The sequence below is a fragment of the Puma concolor genome, chromosome C2 (assembly GCF_028749965.1).
Source record: "Puma concolor isolate L17-30 chromosome C2, mPumCon1.1.hap2, whole genome shotgun sequence".
Taxonomy (NCBI): Eukaryota; Metazoa; Chordata; class Mammalia; order Carnivora; family Felidae; genus Puma; species Puma concolor.
In genome coordinates, this window is record NC_141675.1 from 149,603,088 (window position 1) to 149,625,294 (window position 22,207).

A 22,207-nucleotide genomic window follows, 5' to 3' on the forward strand; every position below is an offset into this window, starting at 1 on the left:
AAAAGAAACAAAGTTAAGGGGTGCCTGGGTGGCTCAGTCGGTTAAATGTCCAACTTCGGCTCATGTCATGATCTTGTGGTCTGTGAGTTCGAGCCCCGTGTCAGGCTCCGTGCTGACAGCTCGGAGCCTGGAGCCTGCTTCAGATGCTGTTTTTACCTCTCTCTCTGTTCCTCCCCTGCTCACACTCTGTCTCTCTCTGTCTCTCAAAAATAAAGATTTTTTAAAAATTAAAAAAAAAGAAAAAATGTTTAGGGTGGTTCAGTGGGTTGAGCATCCAACTCTTGATTTCATCTCAGATCGCAGGGTTCCTGGGCTGCTTGTATAGTCTGCTTGGGATTCTTTCTCTCCCTCTCTCTCTGTCCTGCCCACCCCCCACCGGCTCAAGTTCACTTGAGCATATGCGCTCTCTCTCTCTCTCTCTCTCTCTCTCTCTCTCTCTCTCTCAAAATACATGAATAAACATTGAAAAAAATTTAAATGAACAAACTACTAACCCACAAGAAAAGACAGATGAATCTCTCTCACAGGAAGTTGAGCAAAAGAAGCCAGACAAGCCTACAACTTCTAGGATTTCTTGCATATAGGATTCTTAGGCTGGAGACTACGCCATGAGAAGTTAGGAAGTTTTTCTTTGGGAAGTTCGGCAGAGGGTGACCAGATGATGTCACGTGAGGGGCTTCGGGAGTGTAATTAACATCTTCTTTCTTGCTCTAGCTGGTGGTTCCACGGATATGTTCACTTTACGAAAATTAATTGAGCTGACACTCATTACTTGTGTGTTAATACACCTGAATGGTAGGAAAGAAGGAAGAATGCACAAAGAATGAATCAGAATGTGTATCCACATGGATAAATGTTAAAAAATGTTGAATTTTAAAAAGTAATTTGCCAAATGATACCGAAAAATATCTATTTCTAAATTGATTTTTTTAACGTTTATTTATTTTTGAGACAGAGAGAGACAGAGCATGAGCGGAGAGCGGAGGAGGGGGCGAGAAAGAGAGAGAGAGAGACACAGAATCTGAGGCAGGCTCCAGGCTCTGAGCTGTCAGCACCGAGCCCGACGCGGGGCTCGAACTCACGCACCGTGAGATCATGACCTGGGCCAAAGTTGGACACTCAACCGACTGAGCCACCCCGGCGCCCCCCTGTTTTTAAAATTTACCATTGGTAAAACAAACTGTACCTTTGTTCCATGACAGGGAGGCGTCTGTAAAAAGACCTCGGAAGGCCGGAAGAGCTGTAAGACAAAAGAAAAAGGCCAACGAGTGGGGCTGGATGAGAAATGGTTTATTCACAGGATTTACAGACAGAGATATGTCCTGGATGGCCGCCAGTCAACTAGATCTCCCTAACCCCACCTCGTTTAAGCCCAGCTTTTATAACCCTAGAGGCTGGGAGTATAGCTGAGGGGCCACCTAAGAGGAGAATGTCTGAAAATAGATGCGTGTCATTGTCCTATCTCCAGGGCAGATCAAGGACGTTATGCCCTGAGGGTGCACTTAAAGGTGCCCTTAAACAAAAGGAGAGAATGTGGGGGAGGTGCTATGCTTAAGACTGTTTCAAAGAATCACAGACCAGGGTCAGCCCAGCAGGTTTGGCCAAGATGACATTAGTCTGGTTCACACCGTCTTGCTTACTGACTTAGAAAATTTAGTCTAAATACCTACAAATGATAGGAGAAGATAGGATTCAGTAGGCAGAGAGGGAAAGATTAGGACCTGAGGTCCCTGGGTGGGGAAAAACACCTATTTCGGAACAATCCTGGGAGTATCTGACCACAGCAAGCCCCCTCCAGAGTAAGGTTCCTCTGAAGAATGGAACAGACCCCACCTACTCCCCTCGGATTTTCCTCAGGAATTTGACTAAAGACCTAAGTATGGCCATAGACCACCCCTCATGCAATGGAAACGAGCCAATCAGGAATGGACACCCCAGAACCTAGAGCTACAAGCCAATAAGGGTAGAACCTGAGAAGGAACAAGGGGGAAGGGGAGGAAGAGGGCTGACCAGAACCTTCTAAAACAAGGACCCTTGCCTATAGTCCTCGGGCATCCGCTTTCCGATGTCCTCTCTGTAAAGAGAGTTTTCCTACTGTTCTTCCTTTCTGATCTTATACTCTAACAGGCTTTTGCCTGCTGCTCATTTTGTGTCCGCCTCTTTATTTTTCTAAGCGTTGAGACCATGAATCCCAAGAATTGTGGTAAAAAAAAAAAAAAAAAAAAACCCTGCAACAGAAATACACATGAGATTATAAATAGCAAGTTCCTAATTGTAGTAACCTCTGCAGAGGGAGGAAGGGAAATCGAATCTAGGAAGGGGCGACAGAGGGTCTCATTTCTACTGATCATATTTTAAATTTATTTATTTATTTTGAGAGAGGGAGAGAGAGAGTGGGGGGGAGGGGCAGAGAGAGTGAGAGAGAGAATCCCAAGCAGGCTCCACACTGAGCATAGAGCCCGATATGGGGCTCTGTCTCACAAACCCGAGATCACTACTTGAGCTGAAATCAAGAGTTGGATGCTTAAGTGACTGAGCCACTCAGGTGCCCCTGTACTATTTTATGTATATATAAAATCTGAAGCACAAATTGCAAAATATTAAGTTACAGTACAGTTGGGTTCAGCTACATGGGCAATAATGATATTATTCTCTATTCTTTTTCTAGTTTTGAAATATGTACAGATTTGTGTATGTATATATCTCAATAACATGTAACAGCCTAGGAGAATTAAGAAGCATTTTATGATCAACACTTGGCCTCCATGTTGCTGAGGATGAATGGATCCATAGATCCTTTGCAATACAGAAGCCGTTAGCCTCTTTTTTTTTTTTTTTTTAATCAGGAGGACTTGCAACTCAAAGACTAATGACCTCTGCATTTCACCAGCCCCTTGTTAACATCATATCTTTCATGAAATGTAATTTCAAAGTTTCCTGGAAGATAAATTTCATCTGCTGATAAGGCTTTTTAGAACCACTGGGAACAGGCAGATATTAGAGGTCAATGAGAAACCAACCCCGTTGCTCATTCATTCTCTCCAGAGCATGAACTGAGCACCCACACGGTCTATGTGAGATATTATGGGGCTTGAACGATGCTGGTTTCAGAGGAGAGACAGAAGTAAACAGCTCTGAGAAACATTTCGGGGCAGAGCTGTTAGAAGTCCCTGAATGGCTCTGAATAATGTGGTTGAGCCCAAGAGGTTGGGAGAGCCATCAAGGACAGCAAGAGTTGACTTGAGCGAGCATGTGGAGGCTGGGGCCATTAACTGCGATGGGGAAACTGGGGGGAAATTTTAAGAAGTGTGTCTTTTGAACACGCAAGGTTTGGGATGCCCTCCAAAGTCCACCTCTAGATGTGGGCAGTTGTAGGTTGAATATGAAGCTCAGAGGGGAGTCGGGCTAGGGACACACACGTGCATGTCCTGATGGTCCTCGATGCCAAGGGACTTGCTGAGACCCCCCCCCCTTGGAGAAGAGCGGTCTGAGGATCCAGTCCTGGCCATTGGTCCAACAGCAAAGCAGCCAGCCAGTGGGGAAAGGAGGGCCATTCCCCTGGACCACATGGGCTCTTCGAGCAGCGACCTGGGACTACCGCCCCAGGCAGCATAAGGGAAACACAGGTCAAAAGAAAGAGGATTTTCCCTGAGCCCAAAGGGAAAGAAAACTCCCTCCCTCCCTTTTCTTAGGGTGTTTCCTTTAGAATCTTTGCTGTCTCTTTGAGACGCATGAAAGTCTTTCAAAAAATGAAGTAAGCCCCTTACCAGTTTTGCTTCTCAGGAATGTCTCTCTTGGGGGCCTTGGAGCCACCTCTTTGAAACACGAACACTGAGGTGGCCGGTGTGCCGGTTTCTCTGGGAGCTTAGCCCAGGTGCCCGGCTTCAAGTCGTAACTTCCTACTTATCCAAAAGGTAGGTTAACATTAGTGTTCCCTAAAATTAGCTGCTTTGGGGCACCTGGGTGGCTCAGTCGTTTAAGCAGGTGACTCTTGATTTCAGCTCAGGTCATGATCTCACCGTTGTGATGACGGGGTAGGAGCATAAGGCAGGTTGACGCGTCGTGACACCCTTCCACCCCGAGGTGGGATCTGTGTAACATTCCTCAGGCACTCTTGGCTGCCCAAGAACAAAGGAAAGGACAGAAAACAAATGGTTAAACTGATAGAGTCTCTGTCAATTTACAAACACCCTGGTAAATTACAAGAAAAAGGCAAACTCATCAATAGCTTCATCTCCAGGAACTCCCTACTGTCTCAATGTTAATGCTTTGCTAGAGGGAAAAATAGCCTTAGTTTGACAATAGCTAGGCCTCCAGTCATCTGTGAGCCTCCTTGGTATATGGAGATCCCTTTAAGAAACTTCCTCTTGACTGTATCTCCCCCAGCTCCATAGTATATAACCAGTCACGCTTCATAACTCTTTCTGCCCACGGGTCCTGTCCCTGTGCTCTAAAAAAAAAAATCACCTTTCCTGTACCAAAGACATCTCAAAAATACTTTCTTGGCCATTGGCTCCGGATTCCCATGACTCCAAAACCTCATCAGTGAGATTGAGCTCCAAGTTGGGCTCAGCACTGGGCTCTGAGCTGGGGGTGCAGCCTGCTTAAGATTCTCTCTCATTCTCTCTCAAAAAGAGAGAGAGAGAGAATATTAGGTGCTTCAACAGCCTGCCAACTTCTGCTCTGGGGTGGATGACGGAGGTGAGCCTTTGGGGAACATCCCTCCAGAGTCACCCACCCTGGACCCAAAGCCGCAGGACCTGTTCTGGCCCATCACTGCTGTCCCCAGCTTCAGCAAAGGGGGGGTCCAGCACGTGTAAACGCCAGGTAAGGAGCTGCACTGCTGTGGAAGTTGGGCGGTCCAAGAAACACAAAGGGGCTGATCAGAGGAAGGCCGTCCCCAGTCTCACGGAAGGGGAATTATGTACGAGTCACAGCAGAGAGTAGGATGGGGCAAGTCACGGCTATCCGTGTGATAAGTTACTGCTCAGAGAGAACATGGCAAAAGGGCTCCCACATTCTTCAACTCAGAAGCAGTCTGCTCCAGGCAGAGGATGACAGCAGTTCTCCAGGTAGAACTTGTACTAGAAGTAGACATTCAATGGTCTGAGAAGGAAAATGAGATCACCTTACTGGTTTCGGGGCCTACGAACAGCATCTCAGGCCCCTGAGGGCAGAATGGGGCGGGTGCCATCTGGGTCCAATAGGCATGGTTGGTAAGCTAATGGGAATATTACAGAAGCGTGGGGGTGTGTAAGGCTTGGTAAAAGCTTTAAGTAGTCAGGCCAGTGCCAGTGTCCCAGGGACAAACCCAGACATGAGAACCCGCCGTGAACTATGATCTCATCCTTGGCAGGTCCCCACTCTGCAGCTTGAGTGTCCAGAGCTTCTGCAGACAAAAGGCAGCCTCTGTTAACCTTTAGTCAAGAGGTTAACACACCTCTGCTACATTCGGGGCTCCAGAAACAATGGGCTCCATACCAACCCCACACTTCTGTAAGCCCTGGAGGATCACTAGATCTCAAGGTGGGCTTTGAACTTGGTGTCATCACCAACCATGGGTGTGGACCTGGAAGTCTCAAGCCTCAAGAGGAGGAATGCTGATGCCTGGGAACTGGGGACATAGGAGACAAACACTCTACTTCTACGTGTATTTACCGTTTGGGCCAACCATCTCAGGTGCCTTTCCTTTTTTGATCTTTGTGCCAGAGTCCTTCTCATGAGAATCAACATTAGCATCGCCTTAGCCGAAGGAGCCTCTCTTGGGTCGAAAGGCCAAACCCTTCCCCTCGCATTCAATCCTGGCTGGATTGTAAGGACTTTTGCCTTATCTCTCTCTCTCCAGCGTTTAGCCCTGTTTTGGGCACCTAGTTGGTACCCAATAACTGTTCAGAGGTGAATGAATGAATTCAACAGGTGAAGAAGAAGCTGGCCTAAGGGTGGTTTGCTTATTTGAGAAAGTCACTGAGCTTGTTAGTTTCTCATCTCTTTCCACCAACCAGGAGTAGAGACCAAAACCCAGATTAGTCTTTCCATGCCAGGACGTGTCCTGTCCTTTATGTGGTGCACTCTTAACCTTGGAGTCCTTGCTTTTAGTCACTCCTAATACCCTAATACTCTGGTGCTTACCTGGATGGAGCTCACCTTGTGCTCTGACCGGGGAAGCCCATCCTCAACCAACCCCAACCTTCCACACTCCCTCACCTGACTCCGCCTGACAACTCGGCCCACTGGCCCCTCCATCCGTTGGCAAGAGTGCACCGTTGACTATTCTCTACTGACACGTAAGTGCAAACTGATGCTCAGGGCACCGCCTAAGACTGGAATTCAACCCAGGCTGCTAATGGCACACGACCAGAGATCATGATATTCCTTATTAAGCCACAGCAGTTTCCCCTCTTCTAGAATTTCCGAGCTCCCATACGAAGCTCATCATGGCTTACCACCAGGTGTGGGTGAATTTCTCATCTTCCTGAGCCTCCCCCTTCCTTCGAAAACCATCTGTTTTTACCTTAAGGGAAATAAATCTTTAGGAAAAGTGGGCTGTTTGGGGGTCCGGAATTTCAACATATGGCACCAAACCCTTTCCTTCCCGCTGAATTTTTGGAGGAGCTCCTCACCTTGTGAATTTGTAGCACTCCAAAGCAGTGAACCCATATAAACACCTGTAAATGCAAAGGGCCATCCACTAGTAGGCCCCTGCTGTATACCAGTTACGCAGAGGGAAGAAGGTAGAGAACTCTTCATCCAAGCAGCTGCTGTGAGAAGACTTGGCTTTGTCAGGCAAGCCCACTGTGGCAGACCCTGAGCCGTGCTGACTGGCATTGGGCCTTCGGTGGGGGGGGGGGGGGGGAGTGAAAAGTCTGGATCTGAGTGCGTGTTTGGGTTGGGTGGGATTCAGGAGGGCAGAAGAGGAGGCGGCAGGGGGAGGGAGAATGGGATGGTAGAATGTTCTGCAAGATGAAACCCCGCCTCTCGAGCCAAAATGAGTGGCCCCTCATGCACAGGAAAGGATGCTTCACATCACTTGCCCCAGGGAAAAGGAAACGCACACCACAGTGAGATGTCACTTCATACCCACTGGGTGACCAGACTGAAAAAGTCAGGTCACAGTAAGCATCGGTGAGGAGGTGGAGAAAATCCAAGCCCTCATACACTCCTGGTGGGCGTGCAAAATGGTTCAGCTGCTTTGGGAGACACTCAGGCCAGTCCTCAAATGATTAAACATAGAGTTACCATATGACCCAGCAATTCTGCTCCTATGCATAGACCCAAGAGTAACAAAAGTGTGTCCACACACTTTTATGCAAGTATTCATAGCAGCATGATTCATAATAGCCGAAAAGTGGCAACAGCCAAATGCCCCTCAACTAATTAATGGATAAACAAAATGTGCCAAAGTATACAACAGAGTATTATTCCATCGTACAAAGGAACGAAGTGCTGATACGTGATACAACGTGGATGAACCACGTAACTGTTCATGATGCGTGACAGGAACCAGTCACGAAAAGATCACATGTTCTAGGATTCCATTCGCACGAAAGCCCAGGACGGGGAAATCTACAGGAACAGGAAGTAGATTCATGGTTGCTTACGACTAGGTTGGGGGTGGGGTTTGGGCGGGGGGTTGGAGGAAGGTTGGGGGATAATAGCTAAAGGGTTCGGAGGTTTTTTTGAGGTGACAAAAATCCTCTAAAACAGACGGTGGTGTGCTGGTTGCACACGTGTGTGAATACACCCAACGCCCTGAACTGTACACGTTAAACGGGTGAATCGTGTGCAATTACGTGTCAACAAAACCATTTACGAAGAAACAAAGCGAAATGAAGCCAAAAGTCTTCTTCCCGTCTTGTGGACTTCTTGTGGAAATTAACGAGGGAGGCACACTTTGCCACCGGGGAGGTGTGGCAGAAAGGGAGGCAGAGGCTGGTGGGAAAAGTGCAAACAGGTGCCACGCGAGGCCTTGGGCTCCCCCAAGCTGGCGAGTGCGACTTGCTCTTACCCTGGCAGGATGCTTTGACATCGGGGTCGCACACAGACGTTCTCCAAGCGACACCACAATCCTCCGGAGCGATGTGCAGTGTCTTCCTGTTAGTGCTCTGACCGTGCGTCCTGAAGGTCGCGGAGCATCATCGTGCAGACTTCTCCATCCCTCACTTCTCCTGAAAAAGGTGCAATCAAGTGGGTGCCAAAAGTCTCACTGGCTAATCCATCTCGGGAGGGCTCGGACAAGATCCCCAAGAAGGACCCGGCTTGGGGTGTCTGCTCCAGTCACTGCCACCTGTCAGGACGTGCAATTCCCACTTCCAAGTTGCTGGAAATTCCCAAGTATATGGAGTTGCTTCGTGAGACAGGACAGAGGAGTCTGGGGACGGGGGCGGGGCGGGGAGGGGAGTTCGTTAGAGTATTTAAAAAAAAAAGAAAAAGATGTCGCTAGGATGCCTGGGTGGCTCAGTCGGTGGAGCATCTGACTCTTGATTTTGGCTCAGATCATGATCCCAGGGCCGCAGGATCAAGTCCCAAATCAGGTGCTGTGCCACACAACATGCTTGGGATTCTCTCTCTGCCCCTCTCCCCTGCTTGTGCGCTCTCTCGCTTTAAGAAAAAAAAAAAAAAAAAAAAAGACATTGCTTGGCAATGATTTCAACATATAATCTTTGTCAGTTGCGTTGTGTAAGCACTTGGATGTCAAATGGCTTACATCGGGGGATTATTTGGTTCTCAGTCCCTATAGGAAAGTGCTCAGGAATGAACTGTTAATTGTGCATTCAGAAGCAAGAGGCTGCAGCTGTTGCATATTGCAGGTCAAGGTCAGTAGCTCAGCAACGTCCCCTCTGTGCCAGCTCTTTTAAGCTGGGCCCTGCAGATCCCACCGGGACAACTTTTCAGACACCTGCAGGGTGCCTCGACTAATCATGTCTTTGAAATGTTTTCTCATCACTCAGTGATGTCCTACTTCAGCTCAAGCCCACTGGCCAGATAGACGGGGCAGATACGGACACAATACGGGCACAGCCAGAGGCTGTGGAGATGAGAACCAGCGCCCCCGGCCCCCGGAGCACCTGTGGAAAACCAGGCTGGAGTTTCCGTGTTGGATGCATGGTCTCCGTTAAGAAAACACCTCCTGTAAGATATTTTTGTCATCTGCTTTGCCTGAGGTCCCACCAGCCACACGGACACAGCCTGCTCAATAGTGTTGGGGGAGGCTCTGTATCTTTATGGAAGAAAAAAGAATCAAGTTGGTTCGTAAGCAGTTCAGCCAACAAGTATTTATTGAATGACTACTTCTCTCCAAACTTCCTGTGGGGTGCTAGCAAATCAGAGACAAATAAATTGAAACACTTGGCAAACCGGCTGGGGGTTGGAAGGGGAGCCGGCCACCAGTTCGGGGTGGTTGGATCTGAGCTGGGGACACATCAGATTGCAGGAGCCCAGAGCGGGGACACAGAGAGTAGTTGAGCGTGACTTGAGGACATCAGACAAGCATCCCCAAAGGAAAAGACGCTTGAGAAGGGTCCTGGAGAATGACTAGACGCTGGAAAATCAGAGAAACCATTGCAGGTGAAGACACAGAGGGAGGGGAGGCAGGACCAGAGCAGTATGGGTGCCCCATTGTGCCTGCTGGCGAGAAAGAATTCCCAGGGTAGAGGAAGGTGTGTCGGGAGATTGAGTTTGGCCTGGGCATGAAGGTGAAGGGGATTATGAAGATCACACATATGTCTTAGAAAGCTCACTCTGGGGGCGCCTGGGTGGCTCAGCCGGTTGAGCGTCCGGCTTTGGCTCAGGTCACGATCTCACAGTTCGTGAGTTCGAGCCCCGCCTCGGGCTCTGCGCTGACAGCTCAGAGCCTGGAGGCTGCTTCGGACCCTGTGTCTCCCTCCCTCTCTGCTCCTCCCCCGCTCATGCTCTGTCTCTTTCTCTCCTTCAAAAATAAATAAAAACATTAAAAAAAATTAAAAACAAAAAAGAAAAGAAAGCTCACTCTGGCAGGAATGTGAGAGTGGATGGGGGAGGCTTTGCTGAAAACGAAGTGAGAACTGAGGGGGCCCTGAATGAATGAAGCGGGGACAAGGAGACAGGACACCTCCCAGCGCCCTGCCTTGAGTCACTAGGGGCAGGGGTCCCCATCAGAGATGTGGAAACATGGAGAATATCCAATTGTGGGGTCCCTGGGAGAGGGCTGGGGGCAGTGTCGTGGAGAACAAGGGGCTGGGCCCCCCGGGCACGTGAAGACTTCCCTCCGATGTCAGAGAAGCTTCTCTAATGGTGACAGAAACAAACACACGTCTGCGTGTCAGCCTTGAATATCTTTCTTAAATGAGGGCCTAGGGGTGGAGTATCCCAGGACTTCCCTTGCCCCCAAGAAGGATGGTGAGGTAGCTCTGAGCAGGTCATAATTGGTTTAATGCAATGCCTTGCTTCAAACTCCACTGCATCAGTGGCAAACCAGATAAAGGGCTACTATCCAAAATCTGTGAAGAACTTATCAAACTCAACACCCCAAAACCAAATAATCCAGTGAAGAAACGGGCAAAAGACGTGAATAGACACTTTTCCAAAGCAGACATCCCGATGGCCGGCAGGCACATGAAAAGATGCTCAACATCACTCATCATCAGGGAAAGACAAACCAGAATCACAAAGAGATACCCCCTCACACTAGTCAGAATGAATGTCGAAAACTAACAGCTCAGGAAACGACAGATGTTGGCAAGGCTGAGGCGAAAGGGGAACCCTTGTGCTCTTGTTGGTAGGAATGCAAGCTGGTGCAGCCTGTCTGGGAAACAGTATGGAGGCTCCTCAACAAATTAAAAATAGAACTCTCCTACGACCCAGCAATTGCACCACTAGGTATTTATCCAGAGGATAAAAAGTGCTGATTCGAAGGGGTGTATGCTCCCCGACGTTTATAGCAGCACTATCGACAATAGCCAAAGTATGGAAAGAGCCTAAATGTCCATCGATGGATGAATGGACAAAGAAGATGTGGTGTATAGGTCCAATGGAATATTACTTGGCAACGAAAAAGAACGAAATCTTGCCATTTGCAACAATGTGGGTGGAACTAGAGTGTATTATGCTAAGCAAAATAAGTCAGAGGAAGACAGATACCATATATGACTTCGCTCGTATGTAGAATTTAAGAAACAGAACAGATGAACATAGGGGAAGAGAAGGAAAAAATAAGAAAAACAGAGAGGGAGGCAAACCATAAGAGACTCCTAAATACAGAGAATAAATTGAGGGCTGCTGGAGGGGAGGTAGGTGGGGGGATGGGCTAACTGGGTGATGGGTAGTAAGAAAGGCACTTGTTGGGGATGAGCACTGGGTGTTCTATGTACGAGACGAATCGCCGAAGTTCTGCTCCTGAAACCGATAGTACACTGTGTGTTAACTTTTAGTTACTTTTAGTAACTAACTTTTAGTTACTAGTGATTAGTTAACTAACTAATAGTACACTGTGTGTTAATTAACTTTTTATTTTATTTAAAAAAATAAACTGGGGCTCTGGGGTGACTCAGTGGGCTAAGCATCCGACCCTTGATCTAGGCTCAGGTCATGATCTCACGGTTCGTGGTTTCGAGCCTGAAGTCGGGCTTTGCAGAGCCTGCTTGGGATTCTGTCTCTCCCTCTCCCTGCCCCTCCCCTGCTCGTGCTCTCTCTGTCTCTCTCAAAATAAATAAACCACCTTAAAAAAAGCAACTAATTAAAACAAAGCAAAACGAAACCTCCATTGCATCATGAACCAGAAAGGAGGCGGGAGGGCTTACCGGTGACAGCAGTCTTGGCATGCATCTGAAAAAATTTAAAGACACCCACTCCGACTCTTAGATATCGTTACAAACAGGCACTATGCGTGATGACACCACTACCTGGAGTTGTACGTCACCTTTCTTTGGAGTCTAAGACAGTACCTCAGGTCTTAGTCAGCTAATCTGTCCCACTCACGCTTTCGGCATTTCTGGAAGAACATCTATGAAGGAAGTCTCTCGGAAGCTTTCAGAGTGACCAAGCTGACATTTTGACAGAATATGTTTTTTAAAGCATGGACGAGGCGAAGAGTGAGGGAGCAGCCAATAGACAGCTTCATAAAAAAAAAAAAAAAAAAAACAACCAAAAATCCATGGACGTGAATATACATGGTAAGAAATGCGATACAACGAGAGATCTTTCTTCCCTTTTTGTGAATCTGTTAAGCATACTCACCCTAGTGTTCCCACACACAGAGAGACTGGGGTCATTTTCTTCACCACAGCACTTGTTTGAAGTGTTGACGTTTTGCTAACGGAGCGGATTTAGGTAAGATTTAAACCAGGGGGTTAATTATCTGTTGGAGTAACAAATCACCCCAAAAGTGGCTTCAACAACCACGACCGTATTCTCTCACACTACCCCCCCCTTGCGCTGTGGACTGACTAGCTTGAGCTGCCATTTTCTCCACCTCGCGAGGTGGGCTGGGGCTACAGCTTCTGGGAGCTCTATTTTGCCAGAACACTCCATGGTGGCTTCTTCGCTTGCATGGCCGAGAACTTGGTGGTCCTTCCTGTGACCTTTCCCCCCCCCCCCGAAGGAGGGGTCTCATGCCCCAGGGCCTCTCTGTGTGGACTCGCTCCACAGGAAGTAGTTGGACTCTACACAGCAGCTCGCTGCCAAGGCGACACGAGGGGAAGCTGCCGGGCCCTCTTAGGCCCCTTCGGAACAAGGGTGGTGTCCCTGTCACCACGTTCTCTTGGTGAAACTGAGGCTTAGGGCCAACTCAGACTCAGTGTGGGAGCGCAGGTCGCCAGAACAAGTGAGCTGGCAGATGTGAGTCCTTGGCGGCCATCTTTGCACACAGGCCGCCACAACCCCCAGTGCTGGAGAGGCTGTGTGGCCTGGTGGTTAGAGCATCAGCTCTGGAGTCAAACAAGGGATGAAATTTTGCTTCATCCACGTCCTGCCCATAGTAGGAAATATGACAATGCTGTGTAAGACATAAAAAAAAGAATCAGTATCCTGTGCTGCCCTGACCCCGGGTGCCGTTGGAGGCTGTCAGTGGTCTCCTCGCAGGTTCCTCTCCCCACTCGGCTCCTGTGGAGAAGGTCCCCCGGCCAAACACCCCTCCTCGTCACACAGAAGCTCAGGGCCTGCTGACCCCTGAGCGCGGGGTTCCAGTTCCCACCCGGCTCGTGCAATTCTCCAGACAAGCCCGTCACACCCTCCCGTGGGACCCGGGCCACCTCACCCTCTTGCTGCTATAGAGCCCGCCTCTCACAGCCCGGTTTGTTCACTCTGGTCCTGAGTGTGACCCTCGTGGGGCCCCTGCGTGGCCTGCAGCGTCCCCCTCCCTCTGACTGCGAGTGAATGAGGCGGAGAGCCTGCTTGTTGGTCTCGTCTGTCCAGTGTCGTCCTCCCCCGCCATCCCTGGGGCAGGAACCCCTCCCTCACCACTGGGGTGGGGACGGCAAGGTGATTAAAACAGATGACCCAAGCCAGGGTAGGGACGCTTCTGGAAAGGGGCCCAGAGCTAAGGAATGCCCCCAGTCCGGGGAAGCAGAAAAAGGGAAGGAAACAGATTCTCCCAGAGCCTCCGGAAGGAACACCGACACCTTGATTTTAGACTTCTGACTTCCAGGACTGTAAGACCATAAATCTGCCTTGTCCCAGGGCACAAAGTGTGTGATAATTTGTTACCAGCTGCAACATAAAATGCTGTTTACCTTTTCCACAGCATTGCTCGCCTGAGATTATTTGTTTAGATCTTACCGTCCAGTTCGTCTGGCCAAGCTCTGTGAGACTGGGCACCATGTCCGTCCTTCTATCCCTCCTTCTCCAGCTCCTCCAACAGTGCCTGGCACATCTGGATGCTCAATAAATACCTTCCGAAGGAGCGTTAAATGCCAAATTGCACCACTGCAATGGTCTGAGTCCTGTATTCTCCGTGTTTCTATTCTCCCAGTAGCTCAGACAATCACGGGAAGCCCGAGTTTGAAAATCACCGCAACTTTATTTTGCACATTTCACAAAAATGCTTTATACTCAGAGTACTGAACCCTTTATTTAAAAATTTTTTTTGGGGCGCCTGGGTGGCGCAGTCGGTTAAGCGTCCGACTTCAGCCAGGTCACGATCTCGCGGTCCGGGAGTTCGAGCCCCGCGTCGGGCTCTGGGCGGATGGCTCAGAGCCTGGAGCCTGTTTCCGATTCTGTGTCTCCCTCTCTCTCTGCCCCTCCCCCGTTCATGCTCTGTCTCTCTCTCTCGCAAAAATAAATAAACGTTGAAAAAAAAAATTAAAAAAAAAAAAAATTTTTTTTTAACGTTTATTTATTTTTGAGACAGAGAGAGACAGAGCATGAACAGGGGAGGGGCAGAAAGAGAGGGAGGCACAGAACCTGAAACAGGCTCCAGGCTCCGAGCTGTCAGCACAGAGCCCGACGCGGGGCTCGAACTCACGGACCTTGAGATCATGACCTGAGCCAAAGTCGGACACTTAACCGACTGAGCCACCCAGGCGCCCCGGTACTGAACCCTTTAAACCAAAAACTAAAATGAAGGGCACTTGGGTGGCTCAGTCGGTTAAAGCCTCCAACTCCTGGCTTTAGCTCAGGTCACAATCTCACGGTTCGTGAGTTCAAGCCTCGCGTCGGCCTCTGTGCTGATGGTGTGGACCCTGCTTGGGATTTTTCTGTCTCTGTCTCTCTCTGCTCCTCCATGGCTTGCTCTCCCTCAAAAAATAAAAAAATAAACAAAACCAGAAATGAAACCTACCGCGCACGCATAGCTGTATCTTTTCGCAGAACTGCTTAGGAAAGAGCTTACTAAAATATTTTTGTAAACGTATTCGTTACAAAAGAGGCCAGAGAAGCACACGTTTGGCTCAGTCAGTTGAGCATCCAACTCTTGATTTTTGGCTCAGGTCACGATCCCAGGGTCATGGCATCGAGCCCTACACCGGGCTCCATGCTGAGCATGGAACCCGCTTGAAATTCTGTCTCTCTCCCTCTGTCCCTCTCCTTCACGCTCTCTCCCTTCCTCCCCCCACCCCAAAAAAAAGAGAGAGGCAAGAAATCAATGTTTAAATAGTCATGGCCTGGGGCGTCTGGGTGGCTCAGTTAAGGGTCCAACTTCAGCTCAGGCTATGATCTCACGGTTCATGAGTTCGAGCCCCACCTCGGGCTCTGCGCTGACAGCTCAGAGTCTGGAGCCCGCTTTGGATTCTATGTCTCTCTCTGTCTTCCCCTCCTCCGTGCACTCTCTCTCTCCCTCTTTCTCAAAAATAAATAAATGTTTAAAAAAAAGTTAAATTGTGGCATGCAGTACGGGGATAGTTTGAGGACGGCTCAGGTCTGTTTGGGGTTGATGGCTCCCAAGAGCCCAATGGCCTCCCAAGAGGGGTGCTGGCCTTCTGGCCATGTGAGCCTGGCCTCAATGAAGAGGTCACACGCCCCCTCTGAGGTGACACCTTACGCCCTACTGCTGCACAACTAATTACCAACAACACAGAAGTCTAAAACAAGACACATTGATCACCTCGCAGTTTCTGTGGGTCGGGCGTCCCGGTGTGGGTTGGCTGGGGTCTCTGCTTAGGGTCTCTCCCTAGGTGAGACCACCATGAAATCAAGGTGCTAAGCAGAGCCAGGGTCTTACCTGTGCTCAGGGCCCTTTTCCACACTCACGCAGTTGTTAGCAGAATTCATTTCCTTGCAGTTTTAGGACCAAGGTCGTCTTTTTCTTACTGGCTGCTGGCCAGGGACAGCTCCCAGCTTCTAGAAGCTGCCCTGTGAGGGTCCTTGTCACCTGGTCCTCCTCTCACAACCGGGCAGCTCACCTCTTCCTGCTAGCAGGAGCGCCTTGCTGCGGCTTCTTTTCAACTTTAAGGGCTCCCCTGATTAGGCCAGGCCCACCCAGGACAATTTTCCTTTTGATTAACCCAGTCAGTGAGTAGGGCACTGTGTTCTATATGCAAAATCCCTTTTGCCACATAAAGTAATATAATCATGGGGGGTGATATCCCCTCAGGTCCTGTTCACCGGGAGCAGGGTTGGGAATCTTGGGGGCCATTTTGACCGTGCTGCCCTAACCACACCCCCTCGACCCCCACACAGCTTCACTGTCCAACCCTGGGACACACGCCTCAGCCCAGTTAAGCCCAGGGAACTCTCTGGTGGCTGGGGATAATGGGACTAGCTCTTCAGACCAGGGACACCCCGCTGTGGACCTCTCTTACCTCCCCCCACGACCGGCCCACGTCCCTCTCTCTGCCTCCCCTTCCGGGGCCCCGCTGAGAACTTCCGGTTCCTCTTCCTGCTCTCTGAATGTGTGCGGCTCAGTTCGGGCAGCAGGGGGCGCTGCTGGCTTGGCCGGCGGGCAGGCACCGGAGGCTGCAGCTCAGGGGCGTCCCCCAGGCCCAGGCTCAGCTTCCTAGATCCTCAGCCTTCTCCCAGTCATCTGTCCTCCATCACTGGGACCCTGGCACTGGGAGGGGGCAGGCAGCGCGTATGCCTGAGGCCTCCTCTCTCCCAGCCCGTGTCTCTGCCAGGGATCTGTCCGTGTGGCCTTGTAGAGCTCCCCACCCAACCCACCCAGACCCTTGCTTCAAGTGACTTGGGTTCTCTGCTGCAAGCACCCGACTGAACATTAGGAGTGGGAATGTCCCCCAAACTTGAGCCCTTAGGGCCATCTGTCGGTCACTTGCTTCTGCCTCACTGAAAACCGCTATCCTCGTTCGGAGCATCCCAGGCGTGACTCCCAGGCAAGATTCAAATGACCTGCTCCCTGGGGAGGAAACTGTATTTCCAGAAAGCACTCTGAATTTTTTCGGTGATTCAGGATTTCCAAAGCTGGCTCGGTGGTCCACCTGCTGCCTCGCCCACCTGGCATCACCAGGCTGGGGCAATAGGGGTCATCTCACGCCCTGGGGGTCTGACACCCTCCGTCCGTGGGGAACTTTCCTCCCCCGGAAGAAACTCAGTATTTCTAGTATTCGGGGCCCACGGTGAAGGCCTGAAATTTGCCATCCATGCCTCTGTCAGCATTTTTGCTGGGAACTGCACGGAAGCATCATCTCTGGCAAACTTGAACACGAGGGAGCGTTCGGATGTTGGTGTAGCTGGACGGGGTCGCGCCAGGGAGAGAGAGTACGTGAGGAGGTCTCAGAGCCAGGTAAGGATTTTAAATTGCATTATATATATATATATATATATATATATATATATATATATATATAATTATATTATATTATATTATATTATATTATAATAATATATATGTATTTTTAAAGTTTATTTACTTTAAGAGAGAGAGAGTGCGAGGCAGGGGAGGGGCAGAGAGAAAGGGAGAGAGAATCCCAAGCGGGCCCCATTCTGTCAGTTCAGAGCCCGATGCGGGGCTTGAACTCACGCACCACGAGATGATGACCTGAGTCGAAGAGTCAGGTGCTTAACTGACTGAGCCACGCAGGCGCCCCTAAATTGCATTCTAAGTCAGAGGCGGTATTAGCTTCCTACTGTTGCTGTAGCAGATTACCACACACCTGATGGCTTAATCCACATTCATTCTCTTTCGGTTCTTTCTGGAGGCCAGAGAGCAAAATGAGTTTCACAGGGCGGAAGGTCAAGGTGTTGGCAAAGCTGACCTCCCTCTGGATGTTCGAAGGGAGACTCCTTTTCCTTGCCTGTTCCAGCTTCGGGGGTCGTGTTCCTTACATCCCTGGGCCCAGGGTCCCTCCATCCTCAAAGCCATCTCAGTCTTTTCTGTAGTCAACTCTCTTTGCTTCCTTCTTATAAGGACCCTCGTGGTTGCATTTAGGCCCTACCCTGTTAATCCAGGATAATCTCATCGCAAGGTGGGGAGCGCGAAAGAGGACGGTCAGAGTGACCCCAGGATTTCCAGGCTGAGCTGGGTGAAGGGTATCACCAGTCCCGGGGACAAGGAACAGTGGAGGAGGGACAGGCCTAATGGTCCTACGTAGAAATAAAGACATTAAAAGAAAAAAAAAAAAGGGGTTTGGATCTGGGCACATTTTGCCTGAATGAATGAAAAAAAAAACCAACCAAACCAATAAGCCCAAGATGAAATGAAGTCTGGGTCAGGAACTCACCTTCTGAGATTGGCAGGCAGCTCAGTCCACCTGTTTACTTTCTCTTTCCATGTGATTGATTTTCCCAAAGGTAAACGGTGCCTTGAGCTTCCTAGGTACTCGGCTTCCATAGTGCCCAGTATCAGCAAAGGAGCTGGTGGCAAACCCAGACTGGGGGGTGCTGGGGGTGAAGGCGGTGAATGCATTTGCCCTCATCACATTTGTTTCCTCGATAGCATTCCCCGTGATTGTGTTTGTCGGGTGTAATGCGTTCATAGAAACGAGCTATATTGTGCCAGCTGCAATTTAATCTATGTGATGTTCTCCATTCTTGGTTATTCAACATGAGTGTGGTTCTTTTTTTTTTTTTTAATTTTTGAATGTTTATTTATTTTTGAGAGAGAGACCGGGCGCAAGCGGGGAAGGGGCAGAGAGAGAGGGAGACACAGAGTCTAAAGGCAGGTTCCAGGCTCCGTGCTGTCAGCACACAGCCCGATGCGGGGCTCGAACTCACGAACCGTGAGATCGTGACCTGAGCCAAAGTCGGACGCCTAACCGACTGAGCCACCCAGGCGCCCCTCAATATAAGTGTATTTTAACAAAATTCTCCATACTCACTTGCTAGTACCTCTGCAAACAGTTGCTTTTTCACAAAACACTTGCTATAAAGACCAACTGGAACTATGTACTGTGTAAAAATTGTGAATTTAACTCAATTAAAAGAGGGTATTTGGCAACTGAGCCCATAATAAAACCACATGAAGAATGTGCCAGAATTTGTAAAGCATAAACATGCGTGTGTGGTGCAAGCCATTATTTGTAATGGTTATGGGTGATCCTATGTAGCTTTAAAAAATTATTTCTCCATCATTTGTGGTGCTTAAACTTTTTTTTTTTATCTCTGTAAGCAAAAGATTGATGATGCACATTTTGTGTAATTTGCAAGAAAAATGTTTTGGAAGCTTCAAAAATAAAACTGACCTAGCAGAAAAGCGGGGGTTTTGTTTGTGTCTTTTTCCAGCGGTTTATTTCCAATGGTTCATCACTGCAAATGTATTTCCTGGTCCCATATGTCACTGTGGCCCGAGGTCTCATGAGAGTCTGGGTTGGCATTAAAGACACTCTATAAAGTCCATTTCATTTACCACTGATTATATGTATGTAATTATTGAACTAGCAATGTGTTCGTTCGGAACATGTAAAAAGAATTAGTCCTGTACATTAAACTTTAAGAAAATAAATATGACTTAAAAATCAACTTGGACATACCAAGTTCTTCTGGAAAAGCTCATTCGAATGTTTACACTCTAATTTGGGATGCTGCTTTGCTTTGCTGTATAATATTGTTTAAAAATATGAAAGCATTTTAGGGGTGCCTGGGTGGCTCAGTCAGGTTGGGCATCTGGCTTTTGACTTTGGCTTGGGTCATGATCTCACAGTTCGTGGGATTGAGTCCCACATCAGGCTCTTCACTGACTGTGCAGAGCCTGCTTGGGATTCTCTCTCTCTTTCTCTCTGCCCCTCCCCCCTCAAAATAACTAAACAAACATTAAAAAAAGCACTATACACTTGGGAAATATTTCTACTAGGATGTGGAGAACGAAGACTTTCCCTCAATTGTTGTCCACGGAACAGGTTTTGGAATTTTTTCCCCCTTTATCCTGATTTTTAAAATTCAAGTCAACCTTATTGAGGTGTACTTTATATATAATAAAATGCACCCAGTGTAAGTATGCAGTTTGGGAGTTTTGGGCAAATGCACACTTGTTGCTGCTTTTATTCCACGTGTTGCTCAGTCAAGGCATGGAGCATTTCCATCCTCTGGCACGTTCTTTCCTGCCCTTCTCAGTCACTCACTCTTTAGCTAACCACTCTGAGAAGAAAAATTTAAAACCAAAGCTTTTCTTTTCTCATCTATTGCCCTATCCCAACACAATTATGTCTCTTTTTCTCCCTCTTTCATTCTTGTTTTTCTAGCAGCCTGGCAATTTGTATTAAAACACCGAGCTGCTTAATGCTCAATTGACTAGGGAGAGGAGAACATGCCCCATTATTTTCCTATTCTTTCTCAATGACCTCTTGCTCCTCTGCATCTGAAATCCCCATCCATCCATCCATCCATCCATCCACCCACTCATCCATTCACTCATCTATCCATGCATCCATCAATCCATGCATCCATCTGTCCATTCATCCTTCCTTCCATCCGTCCGTCCATCCATCCATCCATCCATCCATCCATCCATCCATCCACCCACCCACTCATCCATTCACTCATCTATCCATGCATCCATCTATCCATGCATCCATCCTTCCATCTATCTATCCATCCATCAATCCTTCTGTCCATCCGTCCATCAATCCATCTATCCTTCCATCCATCCACCCATCTCTCCATCCCTCCATCCTTCCATCCATCCATCTGTCCATCCACTCATCTATTCACTCATCTATCCATGCATCCATCAATCCATGCATCCATCCATCCTTCCGTCTGTCCATCCATCCATCCATCCATCCTTCCATCCACCCATCCATCCGCTCACCCATTCACTCATCTATCCATGCATCCATCTATCCATGCTTCCATCCATCCATCCGTCTCTCCATCCTTCTGTCCATCCACTCATCTATCCATGCATCCATCAATCCATGCATCCATCCATCCTTCCCTCCGTCCATCCATCCATCCATCCATCCATCCATCCTTCCATCCACCCATCCATCCACTCACCCATTCACTCATCTATCCATGCATCCATCTATCCATGCATCCATCCATCCATGCATCCATCCATCCATCCATCCACTCATCCATTCACTCATCTATCCATGCATCCGTCCATGCATGCATGCATCCATCCATCCATCCATCTATCCATCCATGCATCCATCCATCCATGCATGCATGCATGCATCCATCCATCTATCCATCCATGCATCCATCCATCCTTCCATCCATCCGTGCATCCATCCATCCAACTTGTGTTGAATGTCTATTCTGAGGCACAGACTACCAGAAATCCTGCCTCCACTTGACTTAGGTTCTAACAAGGAAGACAAACAATTTAATTCTTATGCTAAGAAGTCAATACATATTACAAAGGGGAAGTATGGCACATAATGGGAGACTCAGCAGTAACAGCTGGAAATGATTCTCAGGGGGAGGGAGACATCAGTGATGCCACTGTAGGACAACTATCAGTGAGTCAGTTAATCATTTCAGCAATGTTTATTGGTCGCCACTGGCCAGGCACAGTGGTAGCTGCTAGTGATTCAGAGAGAGGTGACTAGGACAGACATGGGCCTGCTCTCGTGGGGGTCACATCATTACGGAGTTAGCCTGGGCTGGGCTGGGGCAATGGGATAATGGTCTAGGCACAGGGAATGTGGGGGATGGTGCATAGGAAAGAGATAATATGGTGAGTTAGACACACTGAAAATTCCATGTGACCAGAGCTTAAATGTCAGCCAGAAGGGGGTTCCTGATGACACCGAAGGACAGAACGGTGAGCAGCGGCTACGGCAGCCGGTCAGCTCTCATTCGCTGTGTCAAACGGGCATTGTATCCCTAACCAGAATCTGGAAAAAGAAATGTTGAATGTAGACACCACATCTCAGTCACTTTCACATAATTTCCTTCTGCCGTTCATAAACACAGCCACGATTAAAATGACCTTTCACGCACAGCAGAGAGGCGGCACTGAAGAAAATGAGGTATGTGAGAATAAAATCCATCTACCTGATTGCCATGTAGCTTTGGTGAGTCACAAGAGTGAGAATTTCAGATGTGAATTAGAGATTGCCAAGAGGGATGGCATTACTTGAAAAGAAAAAACATCCCCTACATGTCTTTAAGGAATCAGAAGAGAGAATTAGGGGAGAAAGAATGTATTTCTTACACATATTCTGACTTCTTCCCAAATAATTTTCAGGTTATTTATAGTCTTCCTCTGAATTGACCTTTCGATGACTGTTACTTGATAGGCACTTAATATATTGAGGCAAATATTCCACAGAGTTCTGCAAACCTATGAGCACGACATGCCCCAGCTGCTGATTCATTTTTTGGCCATAACATGTCCATATACTGTAGTTAATCCTTTGCAATTTCATATTTGATAAGATCTATTTCCTTTGTAGTGAAT

The 22,207-nt window shown here is 48.5% G+C and overlaps 1 long non-coding RNA gene across 1 annotated transcript; it reads right to left on the reverse strand.

The window, feature by feature from the left end:
* Nucleotides 1–433: 433 nt before the first annotated feature.
* On the reverse strand, nucleotides 434–14,052 carry LOC147577606 (uncharacterized). The gene is made up of 5 exons (XR_015240433.1): nucleotides 12,211–14,052; nucleotides 8,006–9,217; nucleotides 3,768–4,118; nucleotides 1,187–1,240; nucleotides 434–788 (listed from the first exon to the last, which is right to left on the reverse strand). It is a non-coding gene; the product is annotated as an uncharacterized LOC147577606 (long non-coding RNA).
* Nucleotides 14,053–22,207: the final 8,155 nt, after the last annotated feature.